This window comes from Saimiri boliviensis, chromosome 11 (assembly GCF_048565385.1).
Source record: "Saimiri boliviensis isolate mSaiBol1 chromosome 11, mSaiBol1.pri, whole genome shotgun sequence".
Lineage (NCBI taxonomy): Eukaryota > Metazoa > Chordata > Mammalia > Primates > Cebidae > Saimiri > Saimiri boliviensis.
The window spans coordinates 109,045,593-109,072,592 of NC_133459.1; positions in this window are offsets into that span (position 1 = coordinate 109,045,593).

Consider the following 27,000-nt stretch of genomic DNA (forward strand, 5'->3'; position numbering starts at 1 on the left):
AAGGTATTCAATTAGGAAAAGAGGAAGTCAAATTCTATTTGCAGATGACATGTTGTATATTTAGAAGACCCCGTCATCTTAGCCCAAAATCTCCGTAAGATGATAAGCAACTTCAGCAAAGTCTCTGGATACAAAATCAATGTGCAAAAACCACAAGCATTCCTATATACCAATAATGGACAGAGAGCAAAATAATGAGCAAACTCCCATTCACAATTGCTACAAAGAGAATAAATTACCTAGGAATACAACTAACAAAAGATGTGAAGGACCTCTTCAAGGAGAACTACAAACCACTGCTCAAGAAAATGAGAGGACACAAACATATGGAAAAACATTCCATGCTCATGGTTAGGGGGAATCAATATCATGAAAATGGCCATACTGCCTAAAGTAATTTATAGATTCAATGCTATCCCCATCAAACTACCATTGACCGTCTTCACAGAACTGGAAAAAAAACACCTTAAACTTCATATGGAATCAAAAGAGCCGGCATGGCCAAGACAATCCTAAGCAAAAAGAAAAAAAGCTGGAAACATCATGCTACCTGACTTCAAACTATATTACAAGGCTACAGTAATCAAAACAGCATGGTACTGGTACCAAAACAGAGATATAGTCCAATGGAACAGAAAAGAGGTCTCGGAAGTACCACCACACATCTACAACCATCTGATCTTTGACAAACTGGACAAAAACAAGCAATGGGGAAAGGATTCCCTGTTTGGGGAAACTGGCTAGCCATGTGCAGAAAGCTGAAACTGGACCCCCTTCCTTACACCTTATACAAAAATTAACTCAAGATGGATTAAAGATTTAAACATAAGACCTAACATCATAAAAACCCTAGAAGAAAACCTAGGCAAAACCATTCAGGACATAGGCAAAGACTTCATGACTAAAACACCAAAAGCAACGGCAACAAAAGCCAAAATAGACAAATGTGATCTAATTAAACTTAAGAGCTTCTGCACAGAAAAAGAAACAATCATTAGAGTGAACTGGCAACCAACAGAATGGGAAAAAAAATTTGCAAGCCCCCATTGGACAGAGGGCTAATATCCAGAATCTACAAAGAACTAAAACAAATATACAAGAAAAAAAAAAACAAAGAACCCTGTCAAAAAGTAGGTAAAGGATATGAACAGGCACTTTTCAAAAGAAGACATTTATGTGGCCAACAAACATATGAAGAATGCTCATCATCACTGGTCATTAGAGAAATGCAAATCAAAACCACATTGAGATACCATCTCAAGCCAGTTAGAGTAGCAGTCATTTAAAAATCTGGAGACAATAGATGCTGGAGAGACTGTGGAGAAATGGGAACACTTTCACACTGTTGGTAAGAGTGTAAATTAGTTCAGCCATTGTGGAAGACAGTGTGGCAATTCCTCAAGGATCTAGAACTAGGAATACGATTTGACCCAGCAATCCCATTACTGGGTGCATACCCCAAGTATTATAAATCAATCTATTATAAGGATACATGCACATATATGTTCATTGCAGCACTGTTTACAATAGCAATACAATAGCAAAAAACTTGGAACCAACCCAAATGCCCATCAAAGAGAATGTGGGATAAAGAAAATGTGGCACATGTACACCACAGAATACTATGCAGCCATAAAAAACAATGAGTTCATGTCCTTCACATGGACATGAATGAATCTGGAAACCATCTTTCTCAGCAAACTGACACAAGAACAGAAAACCAAACACTGCATGTTCTCACTCATAAATGGGTGGTGAACAATGAGAACACATGGGCACAGGGAGGGGACCATCAAACACTGGGGTCTGTTGTGGGGTGGAGGGCTAAGGGAGGGACAGCAGGGGTGGGGATATTGGGCAGGGATAACATTGGGAGAAATACTAATGTAGGTGATGGGGATGGAGGCAGCAAAACACCATGGCATGTGTATACCTATGTAACAATACTGAAAGATCTGCACATGGAACCCAGAACTTAAAGTAAAAAATAAAAATATTAGCTGAGTGTGGTGGTGCATTCATGTAATCCCCGCTACTCGGGAGGCTAAGACTCAAGGATCACTTGAGGCCAAGAGGTGGAGGTTGCAGCGAGCCGAGATCATGCCACTGCACTCCAGCCTAGGTAACAGAGCAAGATTCCATCTCAAAAGAAAAAGGAAAAAAGAGAAGGAAAGGAGAGGTGTAGAGAGACTTACTTAGACAGGTGGTTAGGGAAGCCCTCTCAAAGAAGGGACATTACGCTGAGGTCGGAAGGATGTGACAGAGCCAGTGATGAGGTGACCTGAGGAAAAGGCAAAGGAAAAAGATGCAAAGAAGGGGTAGATGTCAGTGAGGCTGGGTGTCTCGAGGGCTTGGCAGGGGCCGGATGTCGCAGGGCCTTAAGAACCACCAAAGGAGTTAGAACTGTATTCCAAGTGCAATGGCAAGCCACGGGGTAGTGTTAAGCAGTGGAGAGTGGAGATGGCTGGTTTACTTTTTATTAAAAAGAGAAGGGGCATAATGTAGTAGTTAAGGGCATAGACTCTGAACCCGGAATGCCTGCACTCAAATCCCTGAGTTGCTGCTTACTAACTCTGTAATTATGACAACCTCTTCTGTGCCTCAGTTTCCTTATCTTTTAAATACAGACACTAACCAGACCTGCCTCAGAGGGCTGTTAGCATGATTAAATTAATTATTATTTGAAACCACATAGAATACTATTTGGTTCCTGGTAATAAACATGCTTATAAAATACCTGAATAAATAGAAAATTAATAGATGTCTTTACAAATGTAACATATAAGTTTGTTTTGCATACATACAGAAGTGTAATATCAAAAGCATGCTTTTCTTTTAATGAAGACTTTTTGCTTTGTTCTTTCTCTTTCTTCCTCTTTCTCCCCCTCCACCGCATCAGCAACTGCTCCCCTTAAGGTAGCTCATGTCGAGAATACCATACGTTTCTTACCACAGAATTCTAAATAGGCAGACATAAGATTTACGTGCAGGTACAAATGTGGCATTCTTTTATCTTGGTTTTGCAAAGATTAAATTATTATGTACAGTTGACCCTTGAACAACTCAGGAGCTCGGGATGCACACCCTCTACACAGTCAAAAATCCATGTATATAACCACCACCAGAAAAAGGAAAAAGAAAAAAATCCACGGATAACTTTTGACTACCCTGAAACTGAACTACTACTAACCTACTGTTGACAAGAAAGAAGCCTTATTGATAACATAAGCAGTTGATTAACATATCTTTTGTATGTTATATGGATTATATACATATTCTTACAATAAAGTAAGCTAGAGAAAAGAAAACGTTATTAAGAAAGTCATAAGGAAGAGAAATATATTTACTATTCATTAAGTAGAAGTCGATCATCATAAAGGTCTTCATCCCTCAGTGTCTTCATATTGAGTGGGCTGAGGAGGAGAAGATGAGGCACTGGCCTTGCTGTCTCAGAGGCAGCAGAGATGGAGAAGGTGGAGGAGGAAGAAGGGGAGACAGCAGAGGAAGGCACTCCCTTGGTGTAACTTCTATTGAAAACAACAACAACAACAACAACAACACATGTAAGTGGACCCACACAGTTCAAATCTATGTTATTCTAGTGTCAACTGTATATATTGTTCTCACTCAAACTGGTACAACTCCATTTCATCATTTAAATGGATGTATCCTGGCCCATGGGAACAGATGTGCCATAGTTTTTTCAGCTGTTCTTCAGCCGATGAACACTCATTTGTCCCCAGTTCTTTTGTTGTTACTAATGCTGTCTCAGTAAACATTATTGTTCAAATGTCCTTACATTCTAGTCTCTTCACCTCTATGAGGTAGATTTCTAAAAATGAGTAGATTTCTAGGAGATTGCTAGACCAGATGACATAACTGTTATTTTTAAATGGATGCAGATGAAAGATCACTTATTTAAAAGACTGTTTTCATTTCCTGGAGGAAGGTATGTGAATGCTCATTTGCCGACATCCTTGCCACAACAGGGCATTTTTGGATGGGTGCAAACTTACGTTACTCTCTTCATAAAAATTTTTGCATTCAGTGAAAATTAACACATAGTAAAAGCACACAGAGTATAAGTATACAGTCTGATGAGTTTTGATAAGTGTTTATGCCATGTTAAACCATGTCACCAATACCACGATCAAGATAGAGAATATTTCCAGCACCTTAGATAATCTCCCTTGAGGCCAGACCCCACCCTTTGTAGACAACCACTGTGTTTTGATTTCTATCAGCATAAATTAGTTTTGTGTGTAATTAAACCTCCTATAAATAAAATCATGTAATGTACTTTTTGGTGCCTGGCTTCTTTTGCTCAACGTAATGTTTTTGAGATACATCCATGTTGTTGCATGTTTCAGTAAGTAAACCGTAGATAATCAGGGCTGGGCATGATGGCTTGCAACTATAATCCCAGCTACTTGAGAGGATCACTTGAGGCCAGGAGACAGAGGTTAAAAAACAAAATAGATAATCAATAGGGGTTTTTCTTGTTTAGTTATAATTTAAATAGAAAAAAATGTACAGATTCCCTATGTTCCACTGAGTTTTGACAATTGTATACACCCATTTAACCACCATGTCAAACATTTCTATAATCTCAGCCTCTCCTGGCCCTTTGTGGTTAATTCCCATGCCATCTTTCTCCATCCGGAGTCTATTCTAGAGTTTTACACAAATGGAATCAAAGAGTACATACTCTTCATATCTGGTTTCTGTCACTAAACATAGTGCTTTTTAAAAAATTCATTTGTGTTGTTTCAGGTAATGGTAGTTCATTCCTTTATATTACTGATTAGCGTTTCATATAGCACAATTTGTTTATCCAGTTTCTTATTGCTGGACATTTGTGCCGATTCTCATTTCTTTGGATATTCTGTTTAAGGCTGCCATAAACTTTCTTGTGCAAGTCTTTTTATGGACATGTACTTTTATTTCTTTTGTATAAATACCTGGAATTATAATTGTTAGATCATAGTTTGATAGATAAATTTGTAAGGAAGTGACAAGCAGATTTCCAAATGTATCATTTTGTACTCCTACCACAAATGTATGAGTTTCAGTTGCTCTACACCTTCCTCAACATTTGGTGAGTTATACGATCTCTTTGTATATTCCTGAAATAAATCTTCATATTCATATATATGTTCATATTTGTATTCATATATATATGTATATAGAAAGAGAAAGAGAGAGAAAATTATGAGTATTTTCTCCTGGTCAGGATTTGCTCTTCCATTTTCTTATTCATGCCTTTTTTTTTTTTTTTTTTTTTTTTTTTTTTTTTTTTTTTTTTTTTTGAGATAGAGTCTCATTCTGTTGCCCAGGCTGGAGTGAAGTTGTGTGATTTCAGTTCACTGCAAACTCTGCCTCTCGGGTTCAAGCAATTCTCCGGCCTCAGCCATCCGAGTAGCTGGAATTACAGATGCCTGCATCATGCCTGGCTAATTTTTGTATTCTTTTAGTAGAGACAGGGTTTCACCATGTTGGCCAGGTTAGTCTCAAACTCCTGACCTCAGGTGATCCGCCGGCCTCGGCCTCCCAAAGTGCTGGAATTACAGGTGTGAGCCACTGAGCCTGGCCTCTTATTTATGTCTTTTAATGAACAGAGGTTTTTCCTTTTATGTAGTGCTTTTTTCCTGAATATTTGCCTTTTTTCCTGAATATTTGCCTAAGTTCACAAAGATATGTTTATTTCTGTGCTTGCTATGTTTATTCCTAGAAGTACTATACTTTTAGTTCTACATTTAGGTTTTTTATTCATCCTGAATTAATGTTTGTGTATGGTGTAAGGTAGGAATCAAAGGTCATTTTCCCCACATTAATATAGTTTTTACAAAATGATTTGGTGAAAAACTTTTCTTTCCCAGTTAAAACTGCTGCAGTGTCTTTTATTAAAATTCAATTGAGCATATATATCTGTAAATATTTCTGCACTCTCTAGTCTATTGATCCTGTTTGCCTATCCTTACGGCAATACCATGCCACTTTTATTACTGTAGTTGTGTAGTCGGTCTTGAAACTGATTATTTGTTCTTTTTTATTCTACTGAAGATTTGTTTTGGTTATCTAATATGTATTATGTATTTCCACGTAAATTTTAAAGTAAACATGTCAATTTCTACAAATAAAATCTGTTTTTATTTTGACTGGAATTGCATTGAATCTATTAATCAATTTAGGTAGAATTGACATCTTGACAACATTTACTATTCCGACCCAATTATTTATGTCTTTTTAAATAGCTCTCAGAAATATGTAGTTTTCATGCAGAGGTTTGGCATATCTTTTGCTAAATTTATTCTCAAGTATTTTATGCTTTTTTGTACTATCGAAAAATCTTTCAGTTAACAGGGTAGAAAATTTTTTAAAAAAGAAAAATTTGAGTTGTTCTTTTCTGTATGCTTTCCAATTATTTGCTGCAAGTATATAAAAATAAAGTTAATTTGTGTATTTTGACTTTATATCCTACTATCTAGCTAAATTCACTTAGATTTCATAGATTTTTTAAAACAAGGGTTTTGTTTTTGTTTTTATGTAACGAATCATGTAGTCTCCAGGTAAAGACCTTTTCATTTCTCCCTTTGCAATCACATGCATTTTATTTATTTTTCTTGCTTTATGGTATAGTGCCTCCAGTGCAGTGTAAAATAATAAGTAAAAAAAAAGCAAACTTTGTTGCCTTGTTTCAAGGCTTAGAGTGAAAGCATTTAATATTTCTTTTTTATTATTATTTCTTAAGACAAGATCTTGCTCTGTTGCCCAGGCTGGAGTACAGTGGCACAATCACAGCTACTGTAACATCAAACTCCTAGGCTCGAGTGATCCTCCTGCCTCAGCCTCCTGAAAAGTTTGGACTGCAGGCACAGTCACTACACTTGGCTAATTTTTTTTTTTTTTTTTTTTTTTTTTTTTTTTTTTGGTAGAGATAGGAGTCTTCCTATGTTGTACAGGCTGGTCTTGAATCCCTGGCCTTAAGTGATCCTCCTGCACTTGCCTCCCAAAGTGTTGGGTTTACAAGTATCAGCCCCTGAGCCCAGTCTGCATTCAATATTTCATCACTAAGTATAATGTTAGCTTTGCAGACACCACCACTGCTGGGAGCCCGGTACTACCAACCACGGTCAACTCCACTGTGTGCTTTGACATTGTCATCAACAGCCAGCCCTTGGGTCTCATCTCCTTCAAGCTGTTTGCAGACAAGTTTCCAAAAACAGCAGAACACGTTCATGCTCTGAGCACTGTAGAGAAGGATTTGGTTATAAGGATTCCTGCTTTCACAGAATTATTTCAGGGCTTATGTGTCAGGGTAGTGACTTCACATGCTATAATGGCACTGATGGCAGGTCCATCTATGAGGAGAAATTTGATGATGGGAATTTCTTTTCTTTTCTTTTCTTTCTTTTTTTTTTTTTTGAGATGGAGTCTTTCTCTGTCACCAGGCTGGAGTGCAGTGATGCAATCTCAGCTCACTGCAACCTCTGCCTCCTGGGTTCAAGTGATTCTTCCACCTCAGCCTCACGAGTAGCTGGGACGACAGGTGCGTGCCAAATGCCTGGCTAATTTTTGTGTTTTTAGTAGAGACGGGGTTTCTCCATGTTGGCCAGGGTGGTCTTGATTTCTTGACCTCGTGATCCACCCGCCTCAGCCTCCCAAAGTGCTGGGATTACAGTGTGAGCCACCATGCCCAGCCCATGATGAAAATTTCTTCCTGAAGCATACAGGTCCTGGCATCTTGTCTATGGCAAGTGCTAGACCCAACACGAACCATTTCCAGGTTTTCATCTGCACTGCTGAGACTGAGTGGTTGGATAGCAAGCATGTGGTCTTGGGCAAGGTGAAAGAAGGCATGAATATTGTGGAGGCCATGGAGCGCTCTGGGTCCAGGAATGGCCAGACCAGCAAGAAGAGCACCATGGCTGACCGTGGACAACTCTAGTAGGGTTGACTTGTGTTTTATCTTCACCACCAGACCAGTCCTCAGGAGAGCACCCTTCTACCCCATATGCTTCACTGTCCCAGAATCTTTGTACTCTCACTGCAGGTCCCTTTGAGTTCACTCTTTTCCTTATTCCCTTTCTATGCCCACCTGGATTGCAGAGTTGTTTATGATTATGAAATAAAAACTAAATAACAAGAATTGCATAACATTATCTGTAAGTTTTTCATAGATACCCTTTATGAAATTAAAGAGTTTCATTTCTATTCTATTCTTCCTTTAGCAAAAATTTCTAATCATGCGTGGATGTTTTATTTTGTCAAATGCTTTTTCTGCACATATTGACTATAACGATCATAGTTTTCTCCTTTTTTCTTTTATACGTGAGTGACATCGATTGGTTTGAAGAAGACCCTGAACTAAGCTTGCATTCCTAAGGTAAACTCCACTTGGTAATAACATATTATCCATTTTAGGCATTGCTCAATTTGATGTACTAATATTTTGTTCAGAGTTTTTGCATCTGTGTTCATGAGGCATACTCATCTGTAATTTTTTATTTGTTTTATTATCTGTTTTAAAAATATCTTTGGCAGGTTTTTGATGTCAATATAATTCTGGCCTCATGAAAGAAATCTGGGGCAGTTCCCTTCTCCTATCTTTTTTAAGAAGTTTGCAGGCTGGACATGGTAGCTCATGTCTTTAATCCCAGTGCTTTGGGAGTCTGAGGCAGGAGGATCACTTGAGCTTGAGACCAGCCTGGTCAACATAGGCAAACTTTTTTCTATCCCTACAAAAATTTGAAAATTAGCCAGACATGGTGCAATGCACCTATAGTCCCAGTTACTCAGGAGGCTGAGGTGGAAGGATTCCTTGAGTCCAGGAGTTTGAGGCTGCAGTGAGCTATGATTGTGCCACTGCACTCCAGCCTGGGCAACAAAGCAATAACCTGTCTCAAAAGAAAGAAAAAAAGTTTGTATTATTTCAGCTGAGTATGTTGGCTCATACCTGTGATACCAGCACTTTGGGAGGCTGAAGTGGGAGGATCACGGCTCAAGAGTTTGACACCAGTCTGAGTAACATAGTGAGACCCTGTCTACACAAAAATATTTTTTAAGACTGGGTGTGGTGGCTCACACCTGTAACCCCAGCACTTTGGGAGGCTGAGGCGGGCCATCACTTGAAGCCAGGAGTTCAAGACCAGCCTAGCCAACATAGCAAAAACCCATCTCTAGAAATACAAAAATTTGTGAGGCATGGTGGGGCACATGTGTAATCACAACTACTTGGGAGAGGCATGAGAATCACTTGAACCTCATAGGCGGAGGTTGCAGTGAGCTGGGATCGAACCCCTGCATTCCAGCCTGGGTGACAGAGTAAGACTGTCTCAATAATAATAATAATATTTTTTAAAAGTTAACCCAGTGAGGTAGCACATGTCTATAGTACTAGGTACTTGGGAGACTGAGGCAGCCTCCCAAGTACATGATTATATACATATAATTATTTCAACCTTAAATATTTGATACAATTCATTATTGAAACTCTCTGGGCCTATGAAATCAGCTACTTCTGGATGATGTGGTATGAGAGAAAAAACAGACAGATTCATGGGCTCATTCCTGTGCCTCCTTCTTTGAAGTGGGTTTCCTGCTCAAATGCTGTGTTCGTGGGAGTGCAGGCCTAGATACAGAATCAGTAATTCTGTAAGCCCCCTGGAGAGTGGTACTGACTGAGATTTTGCACTCCCAGAACCAGTATCTATCGCTGTGAGAATGCAGTTCTGGCCCTTCCAGAATTTAATAGTTGATTTGGTGTCAAATCAACTACTTGGATGGAAGGGGCCCAGCGTAGTTGACTTGCCACCAAGTCACTGGTTGTCCTCCTTGAGGAACAGTGCCATGTTACCGTATTAGGGGTAAAAGCACATTGGTCTCTGCCACTGAAAGTTTGAATATTCAGAAGATGCGATAGCTATATTGATCCTGATAAGAAGTCCATGCTGCTGATCTCCCCGTAGCTTCCATCTCTGCCACTATGGCACTTCTTGTGCTGGTTACAAGATGGCCAGTGACAAACACCAGCTAACATCAACTGGCCAAATAATTTTAAATAATTGGTTGTTCCGTGCCTCTTTGCTGGTGGATGTTTGCAAGTGAGGGTTAATGTGTGATACAAAAATCTTTACACTTCATGCCCACTTTCATATTTCCTCTGCCTCCATATAGCTACCTGAGACTTCCTGCTCTTCAGTCTTCTGCTCCTTTTCCTTCCAGCGTCCTTAACAGATAGCCAGGCCACTTTCCACTTATTCAGGATTTTTCATATATTTTTGTTTCCGGCCACTTGTCCTTTGACACAAAGTGGATGACTCGGTATACTTAAAACAGTTCTGCCCATTGCGAATTTTTCTCTCTCCACTTTCAAGGCAAACTCGGATTGCACCTATAATACAGTCACTCAGTCACTGTTTATACTGAGCTTGCTCACACATACTGACACCTGTCATTGACAAACCAAGCTCATGATTTTTCCTTCTCCATCAGCTTGTTGTATGAGACCCCTTATGTGACCAAGGTGTGAGCTGAGAAATGAACACTTGTGCAACTATGGAGAATGAGATACCGTATACTCATGCCCTCTGATCATACTTGGGCTTGACCTCACAAAAAACATTATGATGAACTGCAGCTGGGCCTGCTATAATTTGTGATTTGGTAAGTCCCACCTCTGACATTTCCAGCAAATTCAGTGTCAGTCCTTTGGCTCAAATGACAGAACTGCTCACACCACAACATTGCTTTAGTGTACAGCTTTTTCCTACCCCGGGCCCCACTCAAAGCTAGTGGTATTTCTAGGTGTATAATGTGTTATCTTATATACCTATAACTGAAAGATGCCTACCACACACTGAGTTTGCTTCTTTGGCATAAGGGATGCAAGATGTGTCTTTTAATTTGGAAGGGACAGTCTAGTGTTCCCCAGACACTAGATCCATAAAAACTTCATCAAAGTGAGAGGTCAATAAATCTTCATAGTGTTTATCTTGCATGTGTCTTAATGAAGTCTTCCAGAGTACAATCCAGTCCGCATAATGTTGTTGATGGAATTAATCTGCATGACTTGTAGTGAAATTTCAAGATGATGCAAATACGTTCAGATTATATTATGATAAAAGGAAGAGGGTCAAAAAAGCCCTGGGTCAGAGCTGCAGTTGAATGTTACATCACATGAATGCAAACTATCTCTGAACTTCTTTCTAACTGGAATAGAAAGGGATCCGTTTCCCAAATCAACAACCACACACCATGTACCCAAAATCTCATTAACCTATTTTATCTTATTTATCTAGCAATAAAACCACATCCAGCACAGTAGCTACAACCAGGGCCATCACTTGTTTGAGCTGTGGTTCTGCAGTTATTCTCCAGAATCACCCAGTTTCTGCAGGGGCCAGACTGTGCTGCTAAATAAGGATATGAGAGTGAGTAGTGACCGCCACCCCTGCGTTTTTAGATCTTTAACAGTAGCATCAATTTCTGCTATTCGTCTACTCCAGGATGCCATTTTTCTCTACTTGTTCCCTTAGCTGGGGGAAGGGATGTATGGACAGTTTCCAGAAGTTTCCACTTGGCCCCCTCCACTATGATATGGTGTTCCCCATAGGTCAATGATACAAAGTGTGGCTCTTCTAACTGCCAGTATGTCAATTCTCACTTGGAGATTTAAGAAATGATCACTAAGGGCGTCTGTGGACCCACTATAGCTGGAATTTATGCACCCGTTGCATGTCACCTGGCCTCGTAAATCTCCAGTCTCATGGGGGCAGAGGAGGGTCATGATGATACTGGGTCTCTGGAGATGAGTTAAATTAGACTATGTATCCTTTCTTTGGGGCAGGGACTTTTGAATCAAGATGATCCTTCAGTGCTATCTCAAGTTGAGGTGCAAGAGTGGAGCCTTGGTGCCCCTACTGGATCAGTCATTGGGTGTCAGCTGCCCTGAAGAGGCTTTATCTCTGAGTATGTTTGCCCAGGATTTCCAGCACCACAGCAATTAGTTCCTTATTCCTAAAGTGACATTTGGTTGGTATCACAGTATCTACTACAAGAATGTCCTTAGAAACAATGTCTGTAAGGGAGTAGAAGAAGCATGACTGAGTGGAGTGAGAAGGCCAACTGTGATGCAATTGTACCAGAGTCCTCAGCCAGTCCAGGGAGCCTGGAACTGGCATGATCCTTCAGAGCTGTCCTGGACTCAAGGCTTTGTACTCTTGCTTCAACCAGCATCGAATGCAGGCTGCTCGTCCAAAAGGGATACATAACAGGTTGCCATGGCTTATGCCTATAATCTCAGCAGATCGGGAGGCCAAAGTGAACAGATCACTTGAGGCCAGGAGTTCGAGATCAGCATGGCCAACATGGTGAAACTTCATCTCTACTAAAAATACAAAACTAAGCTGGGCGTGGTGCCACACATCTGTAGTCCCAGCTACCCAAAAGGCTGAGGTTGCACTGAGCTGAGCTGAGATGGTGCCACTGCACTCCAGCCTGGGTGACAGAGTGAGACCCTGTCTCAAAAAAACAGGAAAAAAAAAAAAGAAAAGAAAAGAAATAGAGAAAGAAAAAGGAATATAATCTTAAACTGAGGACAAGGCTCAAAGAGGAAATCCTTGTGAGCTTCCAACAGCCAATACTCTCAACAGTTGGGAAAATGAATGCCTTAGTCTTAAAGGGAGTCTCTGGGTGGTGTACCACAATCTCCACAATAGGAATCAGCTGCATATAGATGCTAATTTGGGCCATGAATATGGATGAGATCACTAGGGAGAAAATGTGGAGAGTAAAGAGCAGAGGATCCAGAACCTAGCCCTAAATCAAATAAGTAGAAGCCAGTTAGAGGAGGAGAGCTGGCAAAAAGAGATGGAGAAAGAGCAGTCAGCATGCTAGAGGAAAATCCAGGAGAGCAAAGCATCACCGAAGTCAGAAAAGATAGAATTATCTACCACGTGGGATAATACTGAGAGGCTGACAAAAGACAAAAAACATGCCCATTGTTTTGTCAACATGAAGACAATTGATAACTTTGAGAAAAAATCATTTTAGCAGATGCAATACACAAAAGCCAGACTGCACAGTGTGCTGAAGGAAGAGATGGAGTTCAGACAGTGAAGACAGCATATGTATTCATAAAACTGTTTTAATTTTACTGTACAAGGGAACATAAAAATGGGGGGAGGTGGTAGCTGAAGGGAAACAAGGGCTTATGGAGGATTCTGGGTCTTTTTGTTTATTTACGCTTGCTTCTTAATTTGGTATCTATTAAAGTATGTTTGTACTTGGGGAAAGAGATGAATAATGGTGGAAAAAAAGTAAGAGAAGAAACAGGGACAATATTTGGTAGATAGAGCAGCTGAGTCCCAGGACAGAACTGAAGAGGATAGCCTTTGGTAAGCACACAACTCTAAGAAAAGAAGATGGGGAAAGATGCAGGCACGATTCTTGATTTGATGGTGGAGAATGAAGACGGTCCCACCTGATGGCTTTTATTTTCTCAATGAAATATAATAGCCTTGGGCAGCTCTGTTTCACACATTGCAGATCTGTTTCTATCCTAAACTATGAAGGCCCAAAGCTCTGGTTCTCATCATTACACAGGAAGACAGAAACAAGGTGTGGCTTTGCAAAGCTGACAGCCACTTGGCACATGTCACTTCGGTTTTTTGCCTTCTTTCTTTTTACTTCCATTTAGAGACGTGGGTGCCAGCTTTCAGACTGGTAAACAGAGGGTGGGGCTGAAGGTCAAAAGGTGATGAGATCTCAATCTGAACTTACTGGCGTGATCAGCTGTGCTTCCTCATTCTAATCAGGAAATCCTGGAGTGACCAATCCAGCAAGAGCACATCTGGACAGAGGGGGAAGGAGGCATGGTAAGGAAGGAAGGGCTCATCTCTCTTTTCTAGGCTCAGAATGGATCATGATTTCTTTCATTCATATCTTTGCATATGTTCCTATAAATATGTGCATATTCAATCTCGGTCATATTTTTTTGCCCTTTAAGTCTCTGTTGTTTTTATGATCTCCTTCCTCACTAGAGGAGATTTCACTGAATTTATAAATATGATCTGTTGATATATAGAGCAAAGAAAGTCAATATTCTGTCTTATGTTATAAAGCATACAGATATTAGTGGTAAAACAAAGAAAATAAAGCAAGATATATTTCTGTTTTCTGTTTGTTTCTTGAGACAGGGTCTTGCTCTGTCACCCAGGCTGGAGTTCAGTGGCATGAACATGGCTCACTGCCGCCTAGACTTCCTGTGCTCAAGAGAGCTTCCTGCCTCAGCCATATATATATACACATATATATGTGTATATATATATATATATATATACATATATATACACATATATATGTGTATATATATATACATATATATACACATATACATCTATCTATCTATCTATCTATATATATATATACATTTTTTTTTTGAGACAGGATCTTACTGTATTGCCCAGGCTGGTCTTGAACCCCTGGTCTCAGGTGATCCTCTTGCATTGGCCTCCTGAATTGCTGGGATTATAGGCATGAGCCACCATGCCTAGACACAAGATACATTTCTTGACATGAAAAAATATTCCCAATATATTGCTTAGCAATAAAAGTAGATTTTTTTTTAACTGGATAAGGCTGGGTATAGTGGTTCACACCTGTAATCCCAACACTTTAGGAGGCTGAGGCAGGAGGATAGCTTGACGTCAGGAGTTTGTGACCAGCCTAGGTAATATAGCAAGATTTCTTTACAAAAAATTTTAAAATTATCCAGGCTTGGTGGCATGCACCTGTACCCCCTGCTACTCAGGAGACTGAGGCAGGAAGCCCACTTGAGCCGAGAAGTTCAAGGTTGCTATGAGCTGTGATTGCACCATCACACTCCAGCCTGGTCAACAGAGCGAGACCCTGTCTCTAAAGGAAAAAGGAGCTATACATCTATATACATATATACACTTTTAACTGGATAATATTTCTTAAGTGATTATTATACACCAGTTATAATGTTAGGTCTGGATATTGAAAATGAGGGTTATGTTTTTTAGATTTTAGCAGCAGTTATTAATTTTTCTATATGCATTGCTTACATAAATAAAAGTTAAATTTAGAGCCAATATCAGGTTGCTGGTAGACTTTGCCATTTACATGCAGATTCCATGGTTTCTCCTCCCCATTTGCAGCCTATAATTGTATCTAACACGAGCTTTGGGAGTCCTTTGCTCTAGCCTGACTGAAGCTTTTTTCTGCTTTTTAATACTTGCCAGGCTTTGGTGCTAAGTTTGGAATGCCCTGTAGAAGCTGATAATATCCTGAACTCCGTAACTGGCTAACAACAAATTTCATGTGTTAAGCAACATTACCTTAATCTAATTCCTATTCTCTTCTAAAAGAAGTTCCTTGACTTCAGAAAGCATATGCATGGCTTCCCATTACTTCAGGGTTTGTAGTTTTGATCTTAGAAGTCTCTTAACTGTTTGAATGCCAGAAGCAGTTCCATCCTGTGACTGCTTGCTGCAATCCGTCAGAAAGAAGGCAATAAATGCCTCCTCCACACTCTTAATTGTCTCGTTTTCTACTCTACAGCGGCTCTGTTGTACAAGAAATAAAACTTTGCCTTTTCTCCCTTACGAAGTGTGAACCCAAGAGAGATTTTAAAAGTGTGCTCAGAGGAACCATGTGTGTTTTCGCAACATGTCTATCTTATTCCAATCAGGAAAAGTTACCCTGACAACCAAATAACTTTTTTTTTTTTTTTTACCCTACTCTTTAACTTCTATAAACTTAGTTTCCTCTTAGGGAGTCAGTCTGCCTCCTAACCTCTGAAAGCCACGTGATTCGTTTTTAAGCCTGCTGACAATGACAGGCATGTTGTTAAAATTGTTGGAAATCTTTGTCCTGGTTTCCCTCTCTTGAAGTTGAAAATGATCTGAATGTTGGCATCCTACAGTTCCTATTAAACCTCCCTGTTTCCTTTGGACATCACAGCTGAAGGAAGGGAGCTGCCCACACATCCCTAAAGATGATATGTTAAAGAGAGTAATCCATGCGGACAAAATGGGACAGAAACCCACCATTGTCATGTTTCCTGATTCATCAAGGAGGTTTTCTGACCACCCTATTGGCTAAGCTTTTGGATATTGTGCTATTTCAACATAGTTTCCTAGGGAGTATTTTCCTGAACAACTAATTATGCTTGTTTTACTTAACAGGAAAAGAATGCTCTTTTTATAATTCTAAACTTTTCTTTTTGAAAGCTACTTAAACCCTTTGAATAAGACCCTAATCTGAATTAAAAAGAAAAAAAAAAAGTAAAAGTACAAGATGACTCAATCAGAAACTAAATTGTTGTCTTTTATTTTCCAGCTTTTTTATCTACTTGGCATTCCTGTTCCTGATTACTGATTATTTGGATGCAATTACCTGCACCAGCTAATTGGTTTTCCTCGATTTCAATCCAAGGCCTATTATTGATTAAGGGGAATGGGAGGCACAATGGTTAAAGCCAGGCCTTGATCACAACTGGAAAAATGACTCAGAAAGCATGCCCTTTTCCAAGTGGGTTGGTGACCACTTCTTTGTCTACAAAGTTTGGCATATTCACTGGATTCTTTTTCCTTTTCTCTCTCTCGCTCTCTCTCTCTCTCTTTTTTTTCTAGGCAACTGTGGCGGGGGCAAATGGCATTTCTTCCAAAGAATATAAAGCAGAATACTTGGGGAAAGGACCAGAAGCAGATCTGCCTGGAAATCTCACGTTTCTGCCTGGTGGATCGTGAGAGTCAATAGTCTCAGCTGCATCTGAGATATGTGCACCACTACCTGTCACCTCACGCTGATATCATGGTTGCTTTAAATGCTTAAGGATCACCTGCACATTTGTTCTTCATGGGACCCATGAGTCGAACGACATGTACACAAATAAAAACTCATAGACACAGAGGCTATGTGAGTCAATGATATCCCTATGTTTATACAAATACTTTCTTAAAATTTAACAGTTAATATATGACATATAGAAATTGGTTATTATTAATACCTTATGCCCATCAATAACTGCAGTATTACACATGGATCAAAATGGATTAGCAAGATTCCTTTCTTCAAAGTACCTCTGATATCACTAGTGAAAAGTTTCCTGAAAATCGCAGTAGCCCAAGGGCAAGAAAAGAGAAAATCTCTATTTCAAAATGACAGGCATGCTAGGAAATGATATTGTTCCATTTTAAGATGAAAGGATCTATCCCCTTCCTCTGAAACAGAAACCTTTCTTTATTATGAGATAGGAAGCTCTAAAAGAATCCTCTTCATTCTCCCTTAAAGACAAACTAATCAAGGAAATCAGAAGGAAGAAGGAGAGGTCAGTATGAGAGGAAAGCGATTGAATATGCTTCAGTTTAGTTTATGCAATCCTTTGAAGACTCTCCTTTTATTCCTTTCTCCTCTCTAATTCTTATAATGCCAGCCCCATAACCACTCTGAATCATCACTGTAATCTGATAGAGAGTTTACTTTGATTCCAGAGGATGCTAAGGAGTACTTTGTATCAAATAACTAAACATTCTTTAGGGAGAATTCATCTCCCTAACATTCTGGAAGACACCCCCCACCATCCACACACACAGAAACACACGTGCATGTGCATGCCCACACACTCAGTCACTCACATTTTTTTTTTCTGTATTGAGTGCTTAATCAGGTTTTTTCCTTGATCCAGCCATTATCTTTTAGCAAAATCTCAGAGAATAAAAAACCCCAGCAGGGCTCTGTACACCACCTCCAAATGCCGCAATGGCAAATTGTGACTGGTGGATGAATTGTCCATCTTTGCACAAAAGTTGAAAGCAAACTTCAAAGGACCGTAGTTGTGATGGTCAGGCTTTTAGAGATTAGGATTCCAGTACATTTTATTTTCAGTAAATAATGGGGCAGAGCCCTATGAGCAAGAATGCATGAAACAAAGCCAGAGGGAGGTAAAAAATATGAGTAAGAAAAGGGGAAAATAAGGATAGATGGGAAAAGAGGCTTTGAAATGGAAAATTAAATATTATGTTTTAAATTAATAATAACTTAACCAGAATAGGGGAAAATGATTTAGCCTGTAAGAGCAAAACAGAGACTAGGCATAGCTCATGCCTGTAATCACAGTGCTTTGGTAGGCTGATACAGGAGGATCACTGAAGCCAGAAGTTTGAGACCAGGCTAGCCAACATGGCAACACTCCGTCTCTCAAAAGACATTTCTAAAACTCTCAAGAATGGAGGAGGAAGTGGTTAAATTAGCCTAGAAAAAAAAAGAAAAGAAGCTGGAACCGAAATCATATGGAGACCTTCACTGTTAGCAATTTTAAGTGGCTAAAATCTGTATTTTTTTTTTTTCCATTTCCTGGCTTGTAAAGTTCTCTCTACCAACACCAAGATCAAAATAAGTAGTCATCAGACCATTAGTCAGCACTTCTAGTGGAATTGCATCAAGCATTAATCATCTCTGAAAAGGAGTTCCCCATTCTTCCCTTCAAAGTGATAGTTTTTAGACCAGTCATCATAAGTTTTGAGTTTCATGTTCAGGGTTGTTATAAGATAATTCAATTTACATAAAAGCTTTACTCAAAAGTTTACATTTTTGTTCAGAACCATGTTCTTTAGTGGAATGTCTTTAGGGCCAATGAAACCTGGGTTCGAATCCCTGTTCTGCCAATGATGAGCTCTATATCCTTGAACATAGATTTTGAAAACTTCACTGAGCCTCAGTTTCTTGCTATCTGCCATGGTGATGCTAAGGATTAAATGAAAGAGACAATATTGAAGGACCTTTCTCATCACTAGTAGGTAACAGTTGTTCAATAAATTACAGCAATGACTATCATAATAGTAAAGAATCAATATTCACACACATAAAAGGACAAAAGAGAAAGTCCTGGAAAAACAGCTAAAGCAACAGGGAACTGTAAATGTACATATACGAACAAAGAGGAGATGACAACGTATGTCTTTGTGTGTATGCACGTGCTCACATGTGTGTCCAGTGAGGGAGCTAAGCACAAGTACAGGAGCAAGAAGAAAGAAAGGAAGCAAGAGATCTGACAGCAAAGCTGGAGAAGGGGATAAGGAAAAATAAGAGGAAGGGAGACCCTTTTAGAGAAAGCAAAAGGTACATTGGGATCAACAGGAAGCATTTGACTTAAAGGTCTGCTACCACTGTCAATTCCAAATCAACAGACAGAAAGACAAGTCCCAGGGCCACCACCATCCGGGTGCAACCCAGTCACTGGATAGTCAGAGAACCATAAAGCTAATAAATGTAAATTTATTTTACATGCTGTAAATGGACAGGTAAAGTGCATTTAAAATATTAAAATATTAAAGATTTCTCCTTAGGTAGAAATCTTTGCATTAATCTGCCCTAGCCAATGATTTGCCCAGATGGAAGGTCTACGTTTATTATAGAAGAACAAGAGAAACATTCTGCTTCTGTCTTTCAGAAACTAGGTTTATAGAAGCCTCTTAAAAAAGGATTTGCTAAACTCTCTTGTGAGACCTTGGTATTTTAACAACCAGATCACAGTGTTCTACTACAATATGGTTTAAAAACAAAAATAAAAAGAAGGTAACCTGCTTGTCACTAAGATTTAGCTAGATAGAGTCAGGAAGAAGATAGAATAGAAAGAAAGAGGCCGGGCGCAGTGGCTCACGCCTGTAATCCCAACACTTTGGGAGGCCAAGGCGGCGGATCACGAGGTCAAGAGATCGAGACCATCCTGGCCAACATGGTGAAACCCCGTCTCTACTAAAAACACAAAAATTCGCTGGGTGTTTGGCACGTGCCTGTAGTCCCAGCTATTCGAGAGGCTGAGGCGGAAGAATCGTTTGAACCTGGGAGGTGGAGGTTGCAGTGAGCTGAGATTGTGCCACTGCAGTCCAGCCTAGCAGCAGAGCAAGACTCTGTCTCAAAAACAAGAACAAAAAAAAAAAAAGAAAGAAAGACTTGTCCTTTTTTAGTGTGGAGAACTGTGGAAAGCAGAGAGAGAAAGAAGTGAAATGGTGAAGGTTGTCCTAATCTCCCTCCTCCAACTCTTCTGAGTTTGGCCTAGGTAGGGAAAGGGAAACTGGGAAAGCAAGGTTAACTCCAAAGGCAGAGTCGGGGTCAGTATTTAAAAAACTCCTCTTAAACTTGAAAGAGGAAGATCTGTGGTTGGCATGCTCCCATACAAACCTAGGCTCAAGCCCACCCTAGGTAGGTCAGACATGGTCAGACAGAGCACGGTAGAGAGGACCCAGAAAGAACAAGCCTCTCTGCTTATCAGAGGCAGGCAAAGCCAAGGCTCGATGAAAGGCCAACCAGACTTCAAAGAATTCTCTAGCACCAGGGGAAACTGAAATGAGAGCAGGTCACCCAGAGCACACAACAGGACTTTAGCCAGACCCAGTGAGACCAACCACAGGTCACACCCACTCAAGCAATCACCCCAGGGCAAGCGGCACCAAATGGGAAAGAGACAGAGGATGGCCAGTGCGAGCAGGGAACTGTGGTTGAGACCACCTCCTCCCCACCACCATGAGGTTGCATAGACCTCATCCCTTCCCCAGGACTCTGGGCAAGCAGAGGAGGAAGAGCCTGAGCACCTCAGCAATTTGTTTTGGAGAGAGAGAGTCTCACTTTGTCACCCAGGTTGGAGTGCAGTGGTGCAATCTCGGTTCACTGCAGCCTTGACCTCCTGGGTTCAAGCAATCCTCCTGCTTCAGTCACCCCAAGTATCTGGGACTACAAGCGCACACCACCACTCCCAGCTAATTTTTGCATTTTTTGTAGAGATGGGGTTTCGCCATGTTGCCCAGGCTCGTCTCCAATTCCTGAGCTCAGGCGATCTGCCCACCTTGGCCTCCCAGAGTGCTGGGATTTCAGGCACTAGCCACCGTGGCTGGCTTACCCTCTGCTTTTTTTATTTTTTATTTTTATTTTTTTGTATTGTTTAGTTTTAGCCTCAGCATTTTCATCCAAAGGAAGCATAATGGCATTCAAATGTATTAAATTACTGACTGGGATTTCATTTTAAACCAGTCACTTAGTTAACATTATTTCTCCTTCTAACTAGAACGTAAATGGCTCTGGAGGGAAGACCGAATGGGATAGACTAAATAAAGTTCATTCTTCTGCACATCCAAGTTGTAATGTAGGTTAAATTTTGCAATTCCATCATACATTCTTTTTTGGTCTCATGCAAAAAGGGAATCTGAGCACGAAACATAGTTGTCAACTAGCAGAACTTCCAAAGGAATGAATTCTGTGAAAAAGCAGGAATATTCATCTAATGAGGTCTGGCCCTAACTAGGAAGGTCAGTGGAAAGTAGGAAAAAGAAGACAGGGAGCTGGCCATGGCAAAGGTTTTGTCTATTTTGCTCACTGCTGTATTGGCAATACATGGAGCATAGTAGATGCTCCATAAATACGTGTTAAATGAGTGAGTAAATGAACATTTGTTGACTACCAACTATCTTGGACCAGACATTAAAAAATATAATCCTATTTAAATCTCATAACAGTCTGTGAAGTTAGTATTATTATCACTATTTTATGAAGAAATGAGCTGCATTTGAGCTAGGTTGAATAACTTCTCCAGGGCACATACCTAATATATGGTAGCGACAGAGTTCATACATAGGCCAAACTGACTACTCTGACTTAATATATTTCCTGCTATGCGAGGAAAAATCTTCATATACTAGACATTCCATTAATATTTCTGCCATCTGCTTTATATTACAAGAAAGAGCCTGATGTTTGCTGGGTGACCAGAGTCCCACTGCAAAAATGATTCTTCCTGGCTGGGTGCTGTGGCTCACACTTGTAATCCGAGCACTTTGGGAGGCAGGCAGGCATGAGCTCAAAATTTCAAGACCAGTGTAGACAACATGGCAAGACCACATCTCTAATGAAAAAATAAAATAAATACAAAAACTGGCTGGGTATGGTGTGCCCACTAAGCCCCAGCTACCTGGGAGACAGAAATGGGAAGATCGCTTGAGCCCAGGAAGCAGAGTTGCAGTGAGCCGAGATCACGCCACTGCACTCCAGCCTGGGCGAGAGAGCCAGACCCTGTCTCAAAAACAGCAACAACAACAACAGAAAAAAAAACCCCATGATTCTTCCTGTTGCATCACACCACCAAGGTAGCACTGATATTATAGCATTTGTTATATCTATGTTGAAATGCTAATATTTTTCGGGATAGAAAGAAATCACAGGAATGTAGAAAGAACTGTGTAGGAGACCACAATGCAATCCCAGAAAAAGGAAAAGAAATTTTTAAAAGGGAAATCATAACTCTAATCAGTCCTTTAGCTGAAATAAGCATTTTGGACGTCAAAAGAGCCCTTGAGCATTGTGTAATCAAAATAAACAACAAAACGGGCCAAATTGCACAAAGTAAGTTCTTTCTTGGGTTTGCAGTGACGTTACTGACCACACAAAACTGCACCATCCACTGAAATGATAACCTGTGATTATATCCTCTGCTGAGTAGTGTTTGGTCAAACGCCACCATTTTCATTAACATTTGTCACGCCCTTCTGCTTTGATCTGCCACCTTCCCTAAATTCAACAGAGATGCACACTACTGCAGAAGCAAAATCGTTGTGATTTCAAAGATTTGCACTGAATTTATCTCAGTTCTACAAATTAGCAAGGGCCAATAGCCTAAGGGTCTAAAGACGATCTGGCTAGATCTGGGATAAATAAAGCTGGAGGCATAATAATAGAAATACAACCAGCGACACAAACCTTTCACTTTTGAAGACTGTCTCGCTAGCACAACTATGATTTCAGAATCGACAAAGACAAGATAAATGACTAGGAGTCGAGAGCGAGTCACTCATCTCTGAAATGAGACAGTTGAGCAGGTTAGTCTCCAAGGGTCCTTCCAACTCAGTAAGTCTATGATCATAAGTCTGGATAAGCCTGAGGAAGTTTTCCAGGCTTCCCTGTGTAATGGAAAGGCAAAGCCTGCTTTACTGGTGACTCGTTATGTGGAGAAGTTGTTTAACCTCTCATTAGCCTGAGACACTGCATCCTCTGGGCACCAATGCTATTGTGTACAGCTAATTGAAAAGTGGGAAAGTTAGACTTGTCAATATATTTTATAAGCTTTCATTTATATATATATATATATATATATATATATATATATATATGCACATTTTTTGAGATGAGGTTGGGGAGCTTCTCACTATGTCGCCCAAGCTTTTTTTTTTTTTTTTTTTTTTTTCTTGAAATGGTCTTGCTCTGTTGCTCAGGCTAGAGTGCAGTGGCTCAGTCATAGCTCACTGCAGCTTAAAACTTCTGGGCTCAAGTGAATCTTCCCACTTCAACCTCCCATGTAGCTGGGACCACCATGTCTGGCTAATTTTTTCAAACTCCTGGCCTCAAGCAATCTTCCCACCTCAGCCTCCAGAGCAACCGAGATTACAAGCACATGCCACTGCACCCATCTTAAACTTTTAATTTTTGAAGAAAATTTAGAATGGGAAGATGCAGATGGAACCAGCATTTGGAAATGGTCTGGTATGCAGCATATGATGTGCCTATCTGAATTTCCCATTATGCTACTACAGTGTACAAGATGTCACCTTTTAGAGAGGTTAAGATGCCACTGTTTCTATGCCCATTACTACCATACAATGGAAATCAGGAGCTGGAGATGTTTCAACCAGATATGAGGTAGCCTCACATGATCAGATATGCCAACTCAGACATTTCTCCATAGTCCTAAAACCTGAGCTAGCCTGTTCCCCAACTCCACCCATGCTTATCACAACCCAGGCCACCAGACGGAAGCTGCTCCAGTGTGGAATTGACTTAGCACCGCAGTGAACCTTCAGGTGAATAACTCCGCTCTGACAGCTCAGTTGTTTTCATTTGTATTAGATGCTAAAGAGGAATCCTGAGGTCAGGTGTGGATACCATTGTGTCATATTTTGCCTGTATAAGAATTGTTTTTAATTGAATTAGCATCATTTAAAAAATGGGAGATTATACATCAAAGCCCATATGTTCGGCAAGCTTTGGAACACCGACAACACTGGGCCAACATCTCAGCTAGCAACAAAGAGCTGGAGTGGGATAAAGACTTCTCTATGGAGATGGACATCATTCTCAAGCTCATCAGTCTTGTCATGTCACTTCAGTAAGTTCTCTGCCTGGTTCCTGGAGACATCTGAGGCCAATCACTGATTCAGAATATCTGAATATCTAAGCAGACAAGAAAAACTACATCTGAGTATACCAGGAAAGCTTCTCAAGGCTTCTCAACTGCCTAGATGATGCCTCAAGATTTAAGTGACTACCCTTGTCTAGTCTTGAAGCTGAGATCTATCCTAGAGACCCCTGAAAACCAAATGATGGAGCCACACTGGCTAGCTCAGTGCTGTGGCAAACAGGCTGAAGATCATTTCAACACTCTCACAAAGGAATCAGGGCCAGGCCAGAAGTCCTGTTTTAATATTACAATTGCTTGTCAACTGCTCTGCCATGCATGGTATATAAAATGCCATTTTATGAGATATCCTAATTAACCAACAAATATATGGAGACATTTCAATAATACAAAGAACTATTTCAGTCTAATTAGAGCTGAATTCAAATAGTGCTTCACTAAAATCAATGCCTTCTAGATCCTGATTCTCTTCAGTAAAAATATACCGTTTCATGGAAAGCACTATAATCAAAGATCCTGATCTTAGCAAAGCTAACAGATAGATCCTTATTTTCCCAAAGCCCATAACTTGGCTCATTTCAGTGAAATTACTTTCATTTCTATTACTGTTTCCTGTATGTGGTGGTTGTCAGCCTGAATGCCAGTCCCTGAATCAGGTCCTACTTGTGGGAAAGAGCTCCATATACTTAGACTTTTATATTAGTTCATCCCATTAAGGGGCTTATGCTTTGTTATGCTTTTCTGAACCTTGGCAGGGCCTCTTCGTTCTCTTACAAGTTAAGTGAAAAGCAAAACTCTGCACTGAGCTGTTAATGATTCCTAATGAGAGCCATGAAATGTGAATGGTGTTTGTCCTAAGGGATTGTTCAAGCAGGCAGCCACAAATCCCAAGGACACCTTGCCAGTTCAGAACTACGGGAAACAAAGCCGCACCCTCAATTTGTTCTCCTCCTTAAACTTACCGAAAAAGAAATTCGGGAAGAGAAAATGATGCTGCTAACTTCAATAGCTCTAGCCAGGATGTCGCAGCCTCTCATATAAGAGTGAATGCTATGAATTTCCTCCAAATTAAATAAAAGTTCATGGAGCGACATATAAAGAACGGGGATAGTTTATAACATGGAGAAACTATAGTAATCCCCTCTGTCTAAAACTTCTTTTGTATGAAATACAAAATCCTCTTTTTCCTTTAGATAGATTTAAATGAAAGTAGGAAAGAAGTAAGAGTACTTTTTTTTTTCGTTTTTTCTTAAATGTTGTTTATTTGCTTTCCTTTACATGTATTTTTAAAAATACTTTAAGTTCTGAGATACATGTGCAGAATGTACAGGTTTATTACATCGGTATATACATGCCATGGTGGTTTGCTGCACCTATCAACCTGTCATCTCTATTAGGTATTTCTCCTAATGCTATCCTTCCCCCAGCTCCTCACTACACAACAGGCCCCTTTTAACAATAAGAAAATGTTCCAGTTACTATGCACCAAATAGAAGTTTCTTGCCGGTTACCAGTACATTCTTGATAATGAAATACAAACACTAATGTGAAATTACTGTGGTAAAACAGGTAATTAATTCCCTATTAGTCAAAATTCAGTAAACCACCAGTAACATCAGCTGTCAGGGCCAGAACTCAACCATGACATGACCAGAGGCAACTGTAGTAGCCTGACAACTGCCCTCACCAGGGAAGAAATCACACCATTTGATGACAGCATGGCTTTACAATAAAATCATCCCTGTGTGCTTTTATATCTTCAATGTTTATTTAAGTCCTCCAAATTCCTGGCAGGTTTTTCTATCAATTAGGCAAAAATTATGTAGAAAGAATTGGGTTTTAGAAGAGATTCTGATCACTAGAGAATTAGAAAATCATTGATTGCTTTCTAAAAGCCACCTATCTGAAGATTGTGTTGTACTTGATTTATTTTTACTTCCATCTCCCTTTCCTCCTAAATGTTGTATTTTAAAACACAAAGAAAAAAACTGTCCATTCTTCAAGTTAAAAATAGTTTAGATTGAAGTGTATGCAACATAAAAAAGAAAAAAGACAAACATAAAATTAAAAAATACATTAGATTTTCAAGCAATGTTGAACATTGCATTGAATTGATACGGTTATTCTAAACTTTTAGTTTAGGGGCAGAACTAGTTCATTAATTGGTTACTTTTTGGAGAAGACAAAAAAATTTTTTTTTTCTCTAGTGAGAAATCTGATATGTATTTAGGTATCCTAAGTGTTCATAGCAGCTAAATTCCAGCAGCTAACTACTGATACCAGTAGTTCGTTGCTCTGAACTCATAGGTGTTAACACGCAAACTTTAAATATATACTCTAGTGCCTTGGTTAGCATTTAACCTAGACTTTGTCAGAATGCCCAACACTGGCCTTTTTATAAACCTCAGAGAAGACCTAGATGCGTGTAGAAAATGCCAAATGATGATTCTAGGAATCAAACGTTTCTTCATCTTTGAAGACCACATAAACCTTGACACAGCTCTTGTCCCTACAGTACCCCTTTAAGGAGAGGACAGTGCAATTCAGATATTCTTAATGCTGGTATCAAGTTCAGCAACAACACTGGCTTGCATCAAATTTCTTAGAAAATGAACTGAGAGTAAAGGCCGGGCATGGTGGCTCATGTCTATAATCCTAGCACTTGGGATGCCTAGGTAGGAGGATTGCTTGAGCTCAGGAGTTCGAGACCAGCCTTGACAAAATAGTGAGACCCTGTCTCTACTTAAAAAAAAAAAAAAAAAAAAAAAAAAAAAAAAAAAAAAAAAGAAGAACTG